At 40.5% G+C, this 15,137-nt stretch overlaps 1 protein-coding gene across 13 annotated transcripts in view; it reads left to right on the top strand.

Annotated features, from left to right (window-relative positions):
• The window catches only part of ADGRB3 (adhesion G protein-coupled receptor B3), an 892,370-nt gene that overhangs the window by 389,839 nt on the left and 487,394 nt on the right, over window positions 1-15,137 (top strand). The window lies entirely within an intron of this gene.

The raw sequence follows: 15,137 nt of genomic DNA, 5'->3' as shown, positions 1-15,137 counted from the left end.
ATTGTTAGAAAACAAAGTTACAATTATAATATTTTATTCAATTTGTTTATCATTATAATTTTATTTTACAAATGCCTTAACTATACACAACTATAATTGGGAACAAACATAACCAGTGAACATTGTGATGATTGACTAATATTGTAACCGGCAATTGATTGATCAATCAATTGAGACTCAACCACAGAACTCCAGCTTTAGGTCCACCACAACTTAAAACTAAGGTGTCTTTAAATCTACAGTAGTTTCTTTTGTTGAAGTACATTTCAGGATTTTGCCACTAGTGAATATTACAATAGTACTGCGCTGGCTGGTTTACAAATGTGTGGTGTTTTGGGTGATGCTGTAGTATATAATGTTTAATTACAGAATATATCTGTCTAATGCTCAATATTAAATAAACAGTAAGATTACGTACAAGGGTAATATGACAATTCATAATAATATTGAGTGGTGTATCTTTCCCCCTATATATCATTCAATACATTAGTAAACTGTCTGGTTGATATCACAATAACCAGTTCTACATAAATAGTCAGCTATTTATCTCTATTAATGACAATTAAACTATGGCATTAATGCATTCTGTACTCACTTGAGCTAGACAAAGCAATTTACAGTGAATTAACCGATTTGTTTATTTTTAAAAATGGTTGGCATTTGGATAGATATTTTTATATACAGATGTAGTGATTAACATCGTTCTCCCAGATAAATAACATATAATAATATATTACCAATGAGGACCAATGAAGTTTTCAAAATCTGTATACTGTATGAGTCTCATAAAAGCTTTTGGGCATATTGACACTGTGTAAAGGGGAAAAAAAGGAAAAAAATCTACTGAGATTAATTATGAAAAACCATATATAAAAAATGATTAAGTTAAGGAATACATTCTCTGATTATACCAATTGTGTTTGTGAATTTTCAGAACACATTGATATTTGAAACCAAGTATGAATTTAGATGATCAATAAAACAAGCAGCTACTATTTTTTTATCTGTATTGATAATCATGTGTAGTGACATCTCAAGGTGTGAGAGCACTGAGTAAAACACAGTCACACTTTTTTTATTTGGAATCTCTTTAAAATAATGTGCTGTAATACATACAGTAGACAATATGAATACTAAAGAAAGTAAAAGAAACCTTAGAAATCTTACCAGGGGTGTAGTCCATACTACACCAAAATAAATTTGTCAGTGATAACTTTTATATATATATATATATATATATATAAATATATATATATTTTTTTAGTTTACTTTTTTTTACGTAATTTGTAAATGCTATTCTGAATTCCATTTTTCCTATACTGCCCTTAACTTTGGAAGCATTTGACATTTTATCTATTCTGCTTTGTTCTATGACATATGCAAAGCTGTGATGTCTCTTCTCAATGTTAAGGAAGAATTTGAGTTTAATACAAATGAATGGGATTTATGCAAAAGCTGCTTCACCGCATGTTTAATAAGGGATTTAGGACACACAGACACACAGCAGTAGGCAGAAATAAAATAAAACCCTTTTTATTTTACAAATAAAACAAAAATTATTTTTAATTGTAATAATGATTGTTTAAGGCAGCACACAATAGTTTCCACTATGTGGGGCTACTCCCCTTTTATTGTACTTTTTCACTATAAGCTCTTGTTGGGTAAAAGATACTAATATGTATTTTGTACTTAAAACTTTATATTTGAACAACATTTATTCTTGCTGTGACCTATTTGATGGTCTAGAAATATATTTATTTTACGCTTTAATGATTTTTCCCATGTTTAGGTTTAGTTTTTTCAGCCACTTACAATAATTGGCATATTAAAGAGTATTTGCTGGGTGAAATTGATTTTTTTTAATGGGATTCCATTTCCGTGCTCTTTACCTCACTGCTTGTGGACTAATTTACAAAACAAGCAAATATTTAGACTTGACACTTATAGTAAACATTTTGCACATGTTTCAAAGCTCTCTACTGTTGACTGGTAAAGTTCAGTGATTTCCAAGGCAAGCACTAAACATTCTATTCATTCAAGATGTGCGTTGTGTCCAGATCTAATTTTCTAATTTGTTCTAAAATGTGCAGTGTTTATCTGTTAAAAGGGCACACAATTTTAGAGATGGGCATATTTTGTATGAGAATTTGGATCCGCCTCAGATCCGCCACTTCCTTTGGTCCATGGATTTCCGTGAATCAGTCTCAAAAAGGGTGATTCATCTTTTCTAAAAAAAAAAAAAAATTATCCCTGACAATCCACATGGCAGATTTTGCAGTCCGTCAGCAGGTTTTTAAGAATCCAATCCGTGGATTCCACACACTGTTGGCAGATTTTTTTAAATCCACCAACGAATCGTGGAATCTGCGGATAGGATTCTTTGAAATCCGCACGGATTGTATTCAATTGCGGTTTTGGCTTAATCCGCACGGATTGATACTGGAACAATCCTTCTATGGATTTTACACCGCAGAATGGATTTTTAATGGAAAGCTCGGGAAATTCCAGGAAATGGATTTTGACAGTTTTGCCCATCTCTACAAAATTTACTGAATTTTCCATTAAAATAAAAATACTACATAGGTCACATGACCAATGTGACCTACATACAGTATGGATCATGCAAATGTTGTACATCTCAAATGACCTTGTGAATTTTTTGGGGTGAATGTTGCCGTTTCTCTGTGAAAATGTCATCATGTTCGTAAACTTTTGCAAACAGTTCACATCTCCACTATTCAAATACAAATTAGGAGCATTCATTTATATGGAAGAAAAAGAAGGGGGGGGAAATCCTTAATCCTTAATCTTTTGAGTTCCCCATGAGTCTGACACAGCGCCCATTGTTATTGCTGTTTTACTTGTTTTTAGGGGAGATTCCAAACTCAGCTCTCAGTACACTGAGAGTGCAGTCAGAATGGAAGAGGAGAAGGACCTCCTCCTTTGTTCCTGTTGTCGGGGCAAATCACAGTCATTTGATCGCTACACTACAGTGTGCCGCAAACCTTCTAGAACCCACAAAGTTATATTGCTTGTATCCGTGACTAAGCTTGCTATCTTTGGTTAAATGTGGTTGTCACAAGATGCCTCCTTGATAGCAGCATGGACTAAGTATACAAAATCAAGTGCAATATAGCTGTATATTCTGTGGATAACTAAAAACTAGGATGCATTTAGGGACATATATTTATATACAGTATACAGTAGTGCAGACAACTTTTTCTCCCACTAGCAGTGAGTTAATACATGAATGTATGGGGAATTATTGGTAGTACTGAAGATGAGAGATCTTGTTATATGAAGAAGATGGTCTCTCCATTTACTTGAACATGCTCCTTATTTATTTTGGCTAATGCAACTTTTTTCTTGTGAACAATTGTTGGTCCTTCTGTTTTCTCTGTTTGTGAAGTACTGCAGGGATATTCCATGTGATTCCTCATTAACTCTGATATGGGCATTGCATTTAATTGTATTTAATGTATCATTAATTCAGTATTCCCACATGTTTATGGGATGCTTCTGTAATTCTTGCCAACTTCACACCTGCTGTACTTCAACCACCAAGGGAGAATGTACAGGATAGTGAAGAAAAACTGGATTACACTATGATCAGTCATAGACCATACAGTATGTAGATAATTAATTTGTTTATTAAAAAACTTATTTTCAATGTTTTAGTTCTTTTGCCTGTAAATGTGCTTTCTCATTTCATGTGGGCTACTGTACATGTCAGAATTTCACACATATTTCACGATGCATGCACGTCAACCTCCAGTGAAAAGAAAAGCCCATAGGAGCCCATTTAACTTAAAATCAAAAGATTCATATTTTAAAAAGTTTAGAATTAAGGACAGCTTCTACTGGACACAAAAGATTAATCATGCTTTATAATTCTTTCAAAAGTCACCTTAAACCTTTTAAAAGAAAGTGCTTTTTGTATTTGATAATTACAGTATGAAATTAATTTTCTTCAAATACACCAAACCCCCTGTTTGAGTTCATGTATATTTGGCAGAACTGAATTATGATTATCTGACTGTGTTGAATGAAAGCCAAGTAAAACATGTACTATTTTGCTTATTCTTCTTTGACTTGTCATACAGATGTAGCATGCATTATTACACTTGTTAACGTGATAAAAACTCACAAAAAAATGTGATACATATTGTGTGCTTCAAGGAAATATGACACCCATTTACCATTTGTTTTATTGGAGCTACATTAAATCTCGCATTAAATATTGTGCCTGCGATAACGCAATGAGTTCATTAACAGGTGCACTATTGGCTGCTACATCTGTGTTTAGTTAACAATAATATTTTCATTTTTATGTTGACAAAAAGCTTGCAGTATGACTTATTTTGTAACAGAATAATCAAACTGATTTGTATTTGAAACCCATCTTTATTGGAGTTACACAGTTGTCAAAATGGATGAACATTATACTGTACTTTATTTGAAACATACAGTATCGATACAATATCATTTATAATGAAAACTTGATATTCATAGTGAATAGAGATCTGTCTGGACTTCTATAATTCTGCTTCACAGTTTCTTTGAAACAGAGAAGAAATGAAATTAAGAGATAAATGGGTCATTTCATTTTAGTGGAAAAGACTGACATTTTCTTTTGTCCCTGTTGTTGGTAAGCAATAGAACTAATCCAGCAATCACATTTAGATTGTCATCTCTGTTACCAGTTGGTTTTCTTAGAATTATTTATTTTCCTGGTATATAAACGTTTGGTAAACAGAGAACATGGCCAGTCCAATGAGCTCTGCACATCTTGGGAGCTCTTAAAACATAAGAGGACAACTCTGTTTTCTATTCAGGCATAAGGAGGGTGGCAAAAACAATGATTCCTGTGCTCCTACTGTACCAATTAGGCTAAAATATAATAGTGATCTCATGAGCAAGGGTTATTTAGTTAAAACCTTTGGCCAAAGCGTTATAAGCCTGCGGCCACATCAAGGCATAACCAAATTTGCAGGTACCTACACTGAATATATATAATTATTGTCTCATAGACTAGTGAATTGCACTATTCACAAAAGCATAGGCTTTATTCAACCTCTTCAGGGCCTTCTCACATATTTCACTAGTCCATGGAACAATAATTACACATATTCAGTGTAGGTACCTGCAAATTTCGTTATGCATTGTCGTGGCTGCAGGCTTATAATGCTTTGGCCAAAGGGTTTGGCTAAATAACCCTTATTCATGAGATCACTATTATATTTTAGCCTAATTGGTAGGAGTGGAAACAGAAAAAACAGGGGAGCAAGGGGTTAACAATTTCAGCAAAAAAACTCGCAAATAGTAGAGCCAAACACCCCTAATAAGGGACGATTATGATGGTGATAACATTAGTAAACTTACACGGCCTTGTGTAAGCATAGGTGAATAATGGTATCTTAGGTGTATCCTCCAAACTGTCCCAGGAGGAAGGGTAGGGGTGGCAATAATATGGTAACAACAAAATACTTTCACGGCCCTGTGTAAGTAAAGGTGTAGTATAGTGGTCTGTGCGGTTCAGCTTAACCCTTCCAGGATGTAGACCAAAGTGAAGGCACCAGCGTATGTTCTTTAAATAAGAACTGCAATCGGGATTCCCCTCATAGGTGCCTGGGGTCAGGCAATCCTTTTCATTCTCCCCGGTATAGAATGATCTTCAGGCTTGTCGTCGTGTGCCAGTGAAACTTTCTAGCCGCAAAAGCTGCTCTGTCTCCACGTCCGGAGTGCAGGGTGATGACGCGCCTGACCCCAGGCACCTATGAGGGGAGTCCCGATTGCAGTTCTTATTTAAAGAACATACGCTGGTGCCTTCACTTTGGTCTACATCCTGGAAGGGTTAAGCTGAGCCCCACAGACCACTATACTACACCTTTACTTACACAGGGCCGTGTAAGTATTTTGTTGTTACCATATTATTGCCACCCCTACCCTTCCTCCTGGGACAGTTTGGAGGATACACCTAAGATACCATTATTCACCTATGCTTACACAAGGCCGTGTAAGTTTACTAATGTTATCACTATCATAATCGTCCCTTATTAGGGGTGTTTGGCCCTACTATTTGCGAGTTTTTTGGCTGAAATTGTTAACCCCTTGCTCCCCTGTTTTTTCTGTTTCCGTTTTATCTTAAGGGATTTGGATGATCCCTATACCGGGTTGAAGCAGAGGGGATTGAAGGTTGTCTCTGGGTATTTCGGAGATTACCTATTGGATATATTATTTTCTATTCTATATTATTATATTATTCCTTTATCTCTGATTCGTGACTTGGGGTAAGTTCTTTAATTGGTAGGAGCGCATGAATCGTTCTTTTTGTCTTTCTATACGTAAGGCCAATCTTTTTACCAGCAGCAAAATTCTAAAGGGAAGAGCATGGTAATATGTACAGTCTTCCACAAATATAAGGAGGGAGGGCATGGGACCCAGGGGGACAGAATGTTTACTAAACAACCGTAAGACACCTTCCAGGACCAGAAGACACTTTGGCCCACATAGAATAAGCAGTCTTTTACGTACAACACTTTCCTGATGCTGGAAGACACGTTACAGTCCAGACTTGAATGGGCTGTAGAGGTGCCTTCTAGTTTCGTAAAGTATCTTATGGCAGAAGCCTGCTTAATAAATATTTCCCCTTAAGGTCTATTAACTTCAAGGGATGTAGGGTGTCCTTTGGTGCCAAAATGTGTCTTATGGAATGGCACCACTTAGTAACTATGGGCCTTGTCTTTAGATCATTTAATTAGTTATTACATGAGTCAAACATCTGGGGCTCTCTTTACCACATTGCCTTAAGGCATTCAAAGGGTCACAGAGCGAGATGAGGAATTAAGGAATATTAATATATCTTCAAATATAGTTTGAACCAGGTCAAAGCAATTAAAAATCAAACTGAAATGACTAATTACTAAAAGTACTGTTTACAGAGACTACATTCAAATATTGCAATCCTTGTGCAAGTTGTCAGAGGCAATGGGAAACACAAAAAAAGATGCTGTACAGACTATGGGGCCGATTCACTAAGCTCCGTTAAGTGGCTTTAAGAGTGCAAAGTACCCTATAAGACCGATAAGGCTGCAGTGAGATTCACTATGCAGTTATAACTGCGCTTTATCGCTCTTAAAAGAGCTTTTTTCAGCCCTCGGCGCAAAATGCGCACTATCAGGCTATTGCTCTGCTTTTTCGCAGTACAGGAGATGCACTAAGCAGCGCTAAGTGAATTGGCCTTAAATAACGCGCCTAACAAACGCGCCAGCTAAATGCAGGCGCAAAAGGAGCTGGACTTAGAAAATATTTCTTTGTTTACCTTTTTGCAGGCACACCATCCATACAACAGGCCCCCCGGATGTCCCCGGCTGACCCCGCGGGGGTCCCCGGGTGATCCCCGCGGGACTACGGGGGTCCCCGGGGGTCCTGGGGTCCCCACAGGGGTGTCTGGGGTTCCCCGCGGGCGTCCGGGTGCGTCCGGGGGTCCTTGTGGCCGTCCGCGGGCCTGCGGTACCAATGGTGTGCCCCCAAAAAATAAACAATACTATAAAAAATACCCCCGCCCCCTAACACATACACTACAGTAATGGGCAAAATTATTATTATCCATATGTGGATAATAATGCATTTGCCCATTAAATATACATTAATCACAATAAATACAATAAATACATTTTGTACTCACCCTTGTCCGGCACCCACGATGAAGGCCATCCTCATCTTCCTCACCGTCCATATGCTGAAAAATATACACAAGAAGAAAAAGAGCCAAACTAATTGCTCCTAACCCCTTAATGACCTTAGCGGTTATTAACCGCTACAGTCATTAAGGGGTTAAGCCACCCTGACCCGATACCCACCCTTCACCCATTTATTTGTACAGTGGCTTCATCATGTATGTATGTATGTATATATAGATATATACTGTATATGCATGATTAACCAATATACAAATAAATGGTTAAGGATATACTGTACATGCCGAAATACAAATCTCTCCTAATATCAAACAGCACCAATCAAAATCAATATCTAAGAAATGCAAATAAAAACACTCAATTTGACAATGTGTACATGATATAATTAATCTGTGCATCATGTTTACTATGCCAACCAATGCTCCAAATCAAATACACTATTCCAAACAAGATACAAATACAATTAAAGAAAAACAAAACATCTCAACACAATTAAATTACCATCAATTAATCCAATCTCCAATCAATTACAATCCATATCAATTACACATTTCAAATCCTAAAAATAAACCATTGTGAAAAATAATCTGTCAAAGTAACCATCACACTAAATCTAGCTTCCAAAAATAAGACAATGAAATAATCTATAGCAAACAGCCTTTAAATAAACATTTGAAAAAAATGAAATGTAGATTAGAAACACATTTTTACACAAAGCAGCAAATTGCAATTCCAAAAAACATCAAAACAAGGCAAGCAAACAAGTTTTTATTGCACCTGTATGCAGTGCTTGACAAATCACCCAAAAATCTACTCGACGAACCAAAAAATCTACTCGCCACCTAGCCCCACCCATAGCCACGCCCCTATTCCCACCCCCAAAAAAATTGAATAAATTCATAGTAAGAACAACATTCGTTTTTGACATACGTTTATTTATTGTATTACATTTATACTTTACTACAATTAGCCCTTGTTACGTGCGTGTGTGTGTGACTAGTTTCCTGCACCAATTAACCAGTGTCTGGATGCCCCCGCTTCACAATATCTAAAGCAGCAATCCCACCTGGGATCTTACCTGATCCGCAGTGCCTCAATGTCAAGGTACCCGCATTCCCGCAATGTTATATGTTGGAGGGGATGTGTTCCCTACCTGTCTTCTGGGTTAGGGGGGATTCCGATGTCTCCCGCGTGAAGCTTGAGAGTCAGATCTGGAAGAAAGCAGTATCAGTTATTTTGATGTAGGTATATGGCAGTTAAGATATACAGGGTAAATAAGATACCCAGATCCAGAGTGTGGGAGACAGAAAGAGAGGAGAGAGAGACACAGACAGAGAGTGGAGAGAGAGAGAGACACAGAGTGGAGAGAGAGAGAGACACACAGAGTGGAGAGAGAGAGACACACAGAGTGGAGAGAGAGAGACACACAAAGTGGAGGGAGAGAGAAAGACACACAAAGTGGAGAGATAGAGAGAGACAGAGTGAAGAGAGAGAGAGAAAGACAGAGACAGAGACACAGAGAGAGAGAGAGAAAGAGAGAGAGAGGGGAGAGAGAGAGGGAGAGAGAGAGGGGAGAGAGAGGGGAGACAGAGAGAGAGACAGAGAGAGGGGATAGAGAGAGAGACAGAGAGAGGGGATAGAGAGAGAGAGAGAGAGAGAGAGAGAGAGAGAGGATATATATAGAGAGAGAGACAGAGAGAGAGAGAGAGAGAAGGGGGGTGAGATAGAGGGGAGAGACAGAGAGGGGAGAGACAGAGAGAGGGGAGAGACAGAGAGAGGGGAGAGACAGAGAGAGGGGAGAGACAGAGAGACAGAGAGAGGGGAGAGACAGAGAGACAAAGAGAGGGGAGACACAGAGAGACAAAGAGAGGGGAGAGACAGAGAGACAAAGACATGGGAGAGAGAGGGGAGAGAGACAGAGAGAGGGGAGAAACAGGGGGAGAGAGAGAGAGAGACAGAGAGACAAAGAGGAGAGAGAGAGAGTGGAGAGAGAGTGGAGAGAGAGAGATGGGGAGAAAGAGAGACGGAGAGAGACGGGGAGAGAGAGAGAGACGTAGAGAGAGAGGGAGAGAGAGAGACAGAGTTCGGAGAGAGAGACAGAGGAGGCGACTAACTGATTGGGGGGGGGTGACTGACTGGGGGGTGAACGACTGGGGGATTGGGTAGGGAGGGGGTGTCCTGCACACCCACACACACTCTCTCTCTCATACATACACACACACACACACACTCATACACACACACACTCTCATACACACACACTCTCATACACACACACACACACACTCATACACACACTAATACACACACACACACACTCATACACACACACACACATACACACACACACACACACACACACACACACACACACACACACACACACACACACACACACACACACACACACACACACACACACTCATACACACACTCACACGCACACACACACACACACACACACACACACACACACACACACACACACACACACACACACACACACACACACACACACACACACACACACACACACACACACACACACACTCATACACACAAACTCTCTCATTCACACACACACACACTCTCTCATACACACACTCTCATACACACACACTCTCTCATACACACACCTCTCTCATACACACACACCTCTCTCCTCTCTCTCTCATACACACACAAACACACTCTCTCCCTTACACACACACACACACACACACACACACACACACACACACACACACACACACACACACACACACACACACACACACACACACACACACACACACACACACACACACACTCTACACACACACACACACTCGGGGGGGGGGGTTGTGAGGAAGAGAGGAAAGGCCGCGACCAGCTCCACCACTGCCCCCCCCGCATGTCAATCCCCTGCATCGCGCTGGCAGCGGGAGCACTGTGGACAGAAGGGGGAACGGGGGGGACAGAGGGCGGGACGGAACACCCCCGCTACCACCTCCCGCACGGCGGGGACGAGCACCCCCTCTACCACCTCCCGCCGGGCAGGCAGCAGGAGCGTCAGGGACGGAGAGGAGCACCTCCACTACCACCTCTGGCTTCGCGGGGACGAGCATCGAGGACGAGCGACTGGGAGGAGATGCCCTCCTACCACCGCCCGGCAGGCAGCGGGAGCGCCGGGGATGGAGGAGCACCCTGCAATCACCTCCCACCTCACGGGGATGGAGAAGAGCACCGGGGATGGGGAGGAGCGACGGGGAGGGGCATCCCCGCTACCACCTCCCACCCGGCGAGCAGTGGGAGAGCCGGGGATGGAGGAGCACCCCGCTATTGCCTCGCGGGGATGGGGAAGAGCAACGGGGAGGAGCACCAGGGACGGGGAGGAGCACCCCCGCTACCACCTCCCGCCTGGCAGGCAGCGGGAACGCCGGGGACGGGAAAGCACACCGCTATCACCTCCCACCTCGCTGGGATGGAGAAGAGCACCGGGGATGGGCAGGAGTGACAGGGAGCAGCATCCCCGCTACAACCTCCCACCCAGCGAGCAGCGGGAGAGCCGGGGATGGAGGAGCACCCCGCTATCGCCTCCCGCCTCGCGGGGACGGGAAAGAGCGACGGGGAAGAGCACCCCTGCTACCATCTCGCAGGGGCTGCGGGATGCAATAGAGTACTAACCAGTTGAATCTGAAAGGAAGGCTGATTCGCCTGCGTGGCCCTATATAGAGCCTGGCTGATAAAAATCTTGGCAGCCCGTCAAGCCAATCAGGTTGCTGGATTTGTAAAAAAACATGAGTCTCACTTATTTTGGTATTTAGCATCTGTATTTTAACCTTGAGTCAAGACTCTAATAAAGTGTTTTAACGTGCACAATTCACTCATCACTATATACACCCTATTCCTGTCCCCTGTATATTGTGCATCTGCAGAGTGCTCTCCATTGGGGTTCTATTCTACCCACAGTATCATGGCCCTATATAGAGCCTGGCTGAAAAAAATCTTGGCAGCCCGTCAAGCCAATCAGGTTGCTGGATTTGTAAAAAAAAAAAAATTCAAATCACAGAACCGCGTGCACTAAGCGGCCTTTAGGCGGGGTCGCCTCGGGGGCAAATCCATCATCCCTGGCAACTAGGCAACCAGGTTTGTCGTGCACTGCCGTATGTATGTCCATCTATAGTTTACAGACATAAATACAGGTGCAATAAAAGAGAATCAAAAACAATTGAATAACATTAAAAATCAACATACAATACAACTACTGACTTGTCTGTATGTAGGTATATCCATAGGGACATACATAAATTCAGGGCAAATAAATGGACATTAAAAAAAATGGACGTCATGAAAAAAATTCCAAAAAACCTGTATTTAAAAATAAAATACATTTATTTTGTTTACTTACCATTAGATGAAACACTCACCGAAATCAAGGGGAACCGGAAGCTCTCGAACAAGTAATCCAACAACAGGAACTAGGTAACCATAAATAAATAAGCCCTTACAATCCACAAGTGCCTGTATCTTCTTTTTTCTATTTGTAATCCATAGTGGGGGTCTTCTCCGTCTTCTTCTGTCTTCTTTCTTCTTCTGGGTCTTCTTATCTTCATCCGCCACGCCCTGATCTTCTTCCATAGGAGGTCTTACCTCCTCGCGTCTAGCTTCAAAATGAGACGACATAGGCTTTTATAGGCCTATGACGTCACGTTTTCGTCACATAGTTGTCACGGTCCAGATTGGGCCGTGAAAACCATGTGATTTGGCTGGAAAAAAAAATTGATAACGTCATTTAAAGGCAATGACGCCAGCCAATCAGAATGCCGTGAGAACCATATGACGAAAATGTGACGTAAAAGGCCTATAAAAGCCTATGTCGTCTCATTTTGAAGCTAGACGGCGAGGAGGAAAGACCTCCTATGGAAGAAAGAAGATCAGGGCGTGGCGGATGAAGATAAGAAGACCCGGAAGAAGACAGAAGAAGACAGAAAAGACCCCCACTATGGATTACAAATAGAAGAAAGAAGATACATATACTTGGGGATTGTAAGGGTTTATTTATTTATGGTTACCTGGTTCCTGTTGTTGGATTACTTGTTCGAGAGCTTCCGGTTCCCCTTGATTATGGTGAGTGGTTCATCTAATGGTAAGTAAACAAAATAAATGTATTTTATTTTTATTTTACAGGTTTTTTGGAATTTTTTTCATGACTTCCATTTTTTTTATGTCCATTTATTTGCCCTGAATTTATGTATGTTACTATGGATATACATACGTACAGGACAAGTCAGTGGTTGTATTGCATGTTGATTTTTAATGTTATTCAATTGTTTTTGATGCTCTTTTATTGCACCTGTATTTATGTTTGTAAACTATAGATGGACATACATACAGGTATAATAAAAACTTGTTTGCTTGCCTTGTTTTGATGTTTTTTGGAATTGCAATTTGCTGCTTTGTGTAAAAATGTGTTTCTAATCTACATTTCATTTTTTTCAAATGTTTATTTAAAGGCTGTTTGCTATAGATTATTTCATTGTCTTATTTTTGGAAGCTAGATTTAGTGTGATGGTTACTTTGACAGATTATTTTTCACAATGGTTTGTTTTTAGGAATTGAAGTGTGTAATTGATATGGATTGTAATTGATTGGAGATTGGATTAATTGATGGTAATTTAATTGTGTTGAGATGCTTTGTTTTTCTTTAATTGTATTTGTATCTTGTTTGGAATAGTGTATTTGATTTGGAGCATTGGTTGGCATAGTAAACATGATGCACAGATTAATTGTATTGTGTACACATTGTCAAATTGAGTGTTTTTATTTGCATTTCTTAGATATTGATTTTGATTGGTGCTGTTTGATATTGGGAGAGACTTGTATTTCGGCATGTACAGTATATCCTTAACCATTTATTTGTATATTGGTTAATCATGCATATATAGTGATATACACATACATGATGAAGCCACTGTAAAAATAAATGGGTGAAGGGTGGGTATCGGGTCAGGGTGGCTTAACCCCTTAATGACTGTAGCGGTTAATAACCACTAAGGTCATTAAGGGGTTATGGGACATTAGTTTGGCTCTTTTTCTACTTGTGTATATTTTTCAGCAACCCAGTGTATGGACGGCTAGGAAGATGAGGAAGGCCTTCATCGTGGGTGCCGGACAAGGGTGAGTACAAAATGTTTTTATTGTATTTATTGTGATTAATGTATATTTAATGTGCAAATGCATTATTATCCATATGTGGATAATAGTAATTTTGCCCATTACTGTAGTGTGTATGTGTTAGGGGGCGGGGGGGATGTGTGTTGTATATAGCAATGGTTATTGGGGGCAATTGTCCCCAATAAACATGCTATTATGCCTTAACCCCTTCATTGCCCTAGCAGATAGCCGCTAAGGTAATGAAGCTGCGTTAATGTATTTTTATTAATAGTGTGCTGGAGCAGGGGGTCCCTGAGCCATTAATCAATGTGGTTCAGCTCAGGGGACCCCCTGCTCCCGCACACTATTATAAAAATTTACTTAATGCAGCTTCATTACCATAGTGGCTATCCGCTACGGTAATGAATTATTATTTATTGGTATTGGTGTTTTAATACTAGTGTAGATGTGCAGGGGGTCTCCTGAGTTGAACCGCATTGGTTTCAGGTTCAGGAGCCCCCTACTTCAGGAGATATAGGCCCCGTTATGGGATGCCGGTATCCCCTGCACTTGTAAAGCTCCCGCGTCACGTGACCGGGACATTTACATTCTGCAGGGGATACCGGCACACCATAACGGGGCCTATATCTACTGAAGTAGGGGTTCCTAGGACCTGAAACCAATGCGGTTCAGCTCAGGAGACCCCCTGCTCATGTACACTAGTATTAAAAATCATATTTGTATAGCACGATCGCCTGTAAGAGCCGTGCATTGAGACGCAGCGTCTCCATGCAGTTCTTACAGGCTGCTTTGTTTATAATAGTTATCGTGCTATCTAACTTTAAGCACGATATCAGGGGGGGAAGAAGGTGATCGCGCGATATGGCCCTTTTGGGCAAGGCGGGCCGAAAACGCGCCAAACTGCCTTAGTGAATAGCGCTTATGGCTTCACCATTTTTATCCCGAGCGATGTAACCCATTTCAGCGCTAATTAACGTAGCTTAGTGAATCGGCCCCATTGTCTCAAACTTCGTGTAACATGTGGGCAATCTTTTTTAGCAGGAAACCTGTAAAACAATGTTTTTCAATGTTTGTACACTGTTTCTGTCCTTTTTTAAAGTTTTCTGTTTCAAAGTCTTCTATCTGCAAAACTGCTGCAAAAACAGCACACGATTTCTTTAAAAAAAAAAAAAAAATCTTATACGTATCTGCCAGGTACATACTGGGTATTTGCTCGAATAAAGTGTGTCGCAGCAGTATGAGCTGTATTTTGATGAATTAGTGCTGTCATTTTTTTTAAAA

Source organism: Ascaphus truei, chromosome 4 (assembly GCF_040206685.1).
Source record: "Ascaphus truei isolate aAscTru1 chromosome 4, aAscTru1.hap1, whole genome shotgun sequence".
NCBI lineage: Eukaryota > Metazoa > Chordata > Amphibia > Anura > Ascaphidae > Ascaphus > Ascaphus truei.
Note: the sequence above shows the minus strand (reverse complement) of the source record. Positions and strands in the feature narration are given on the sequence as shown.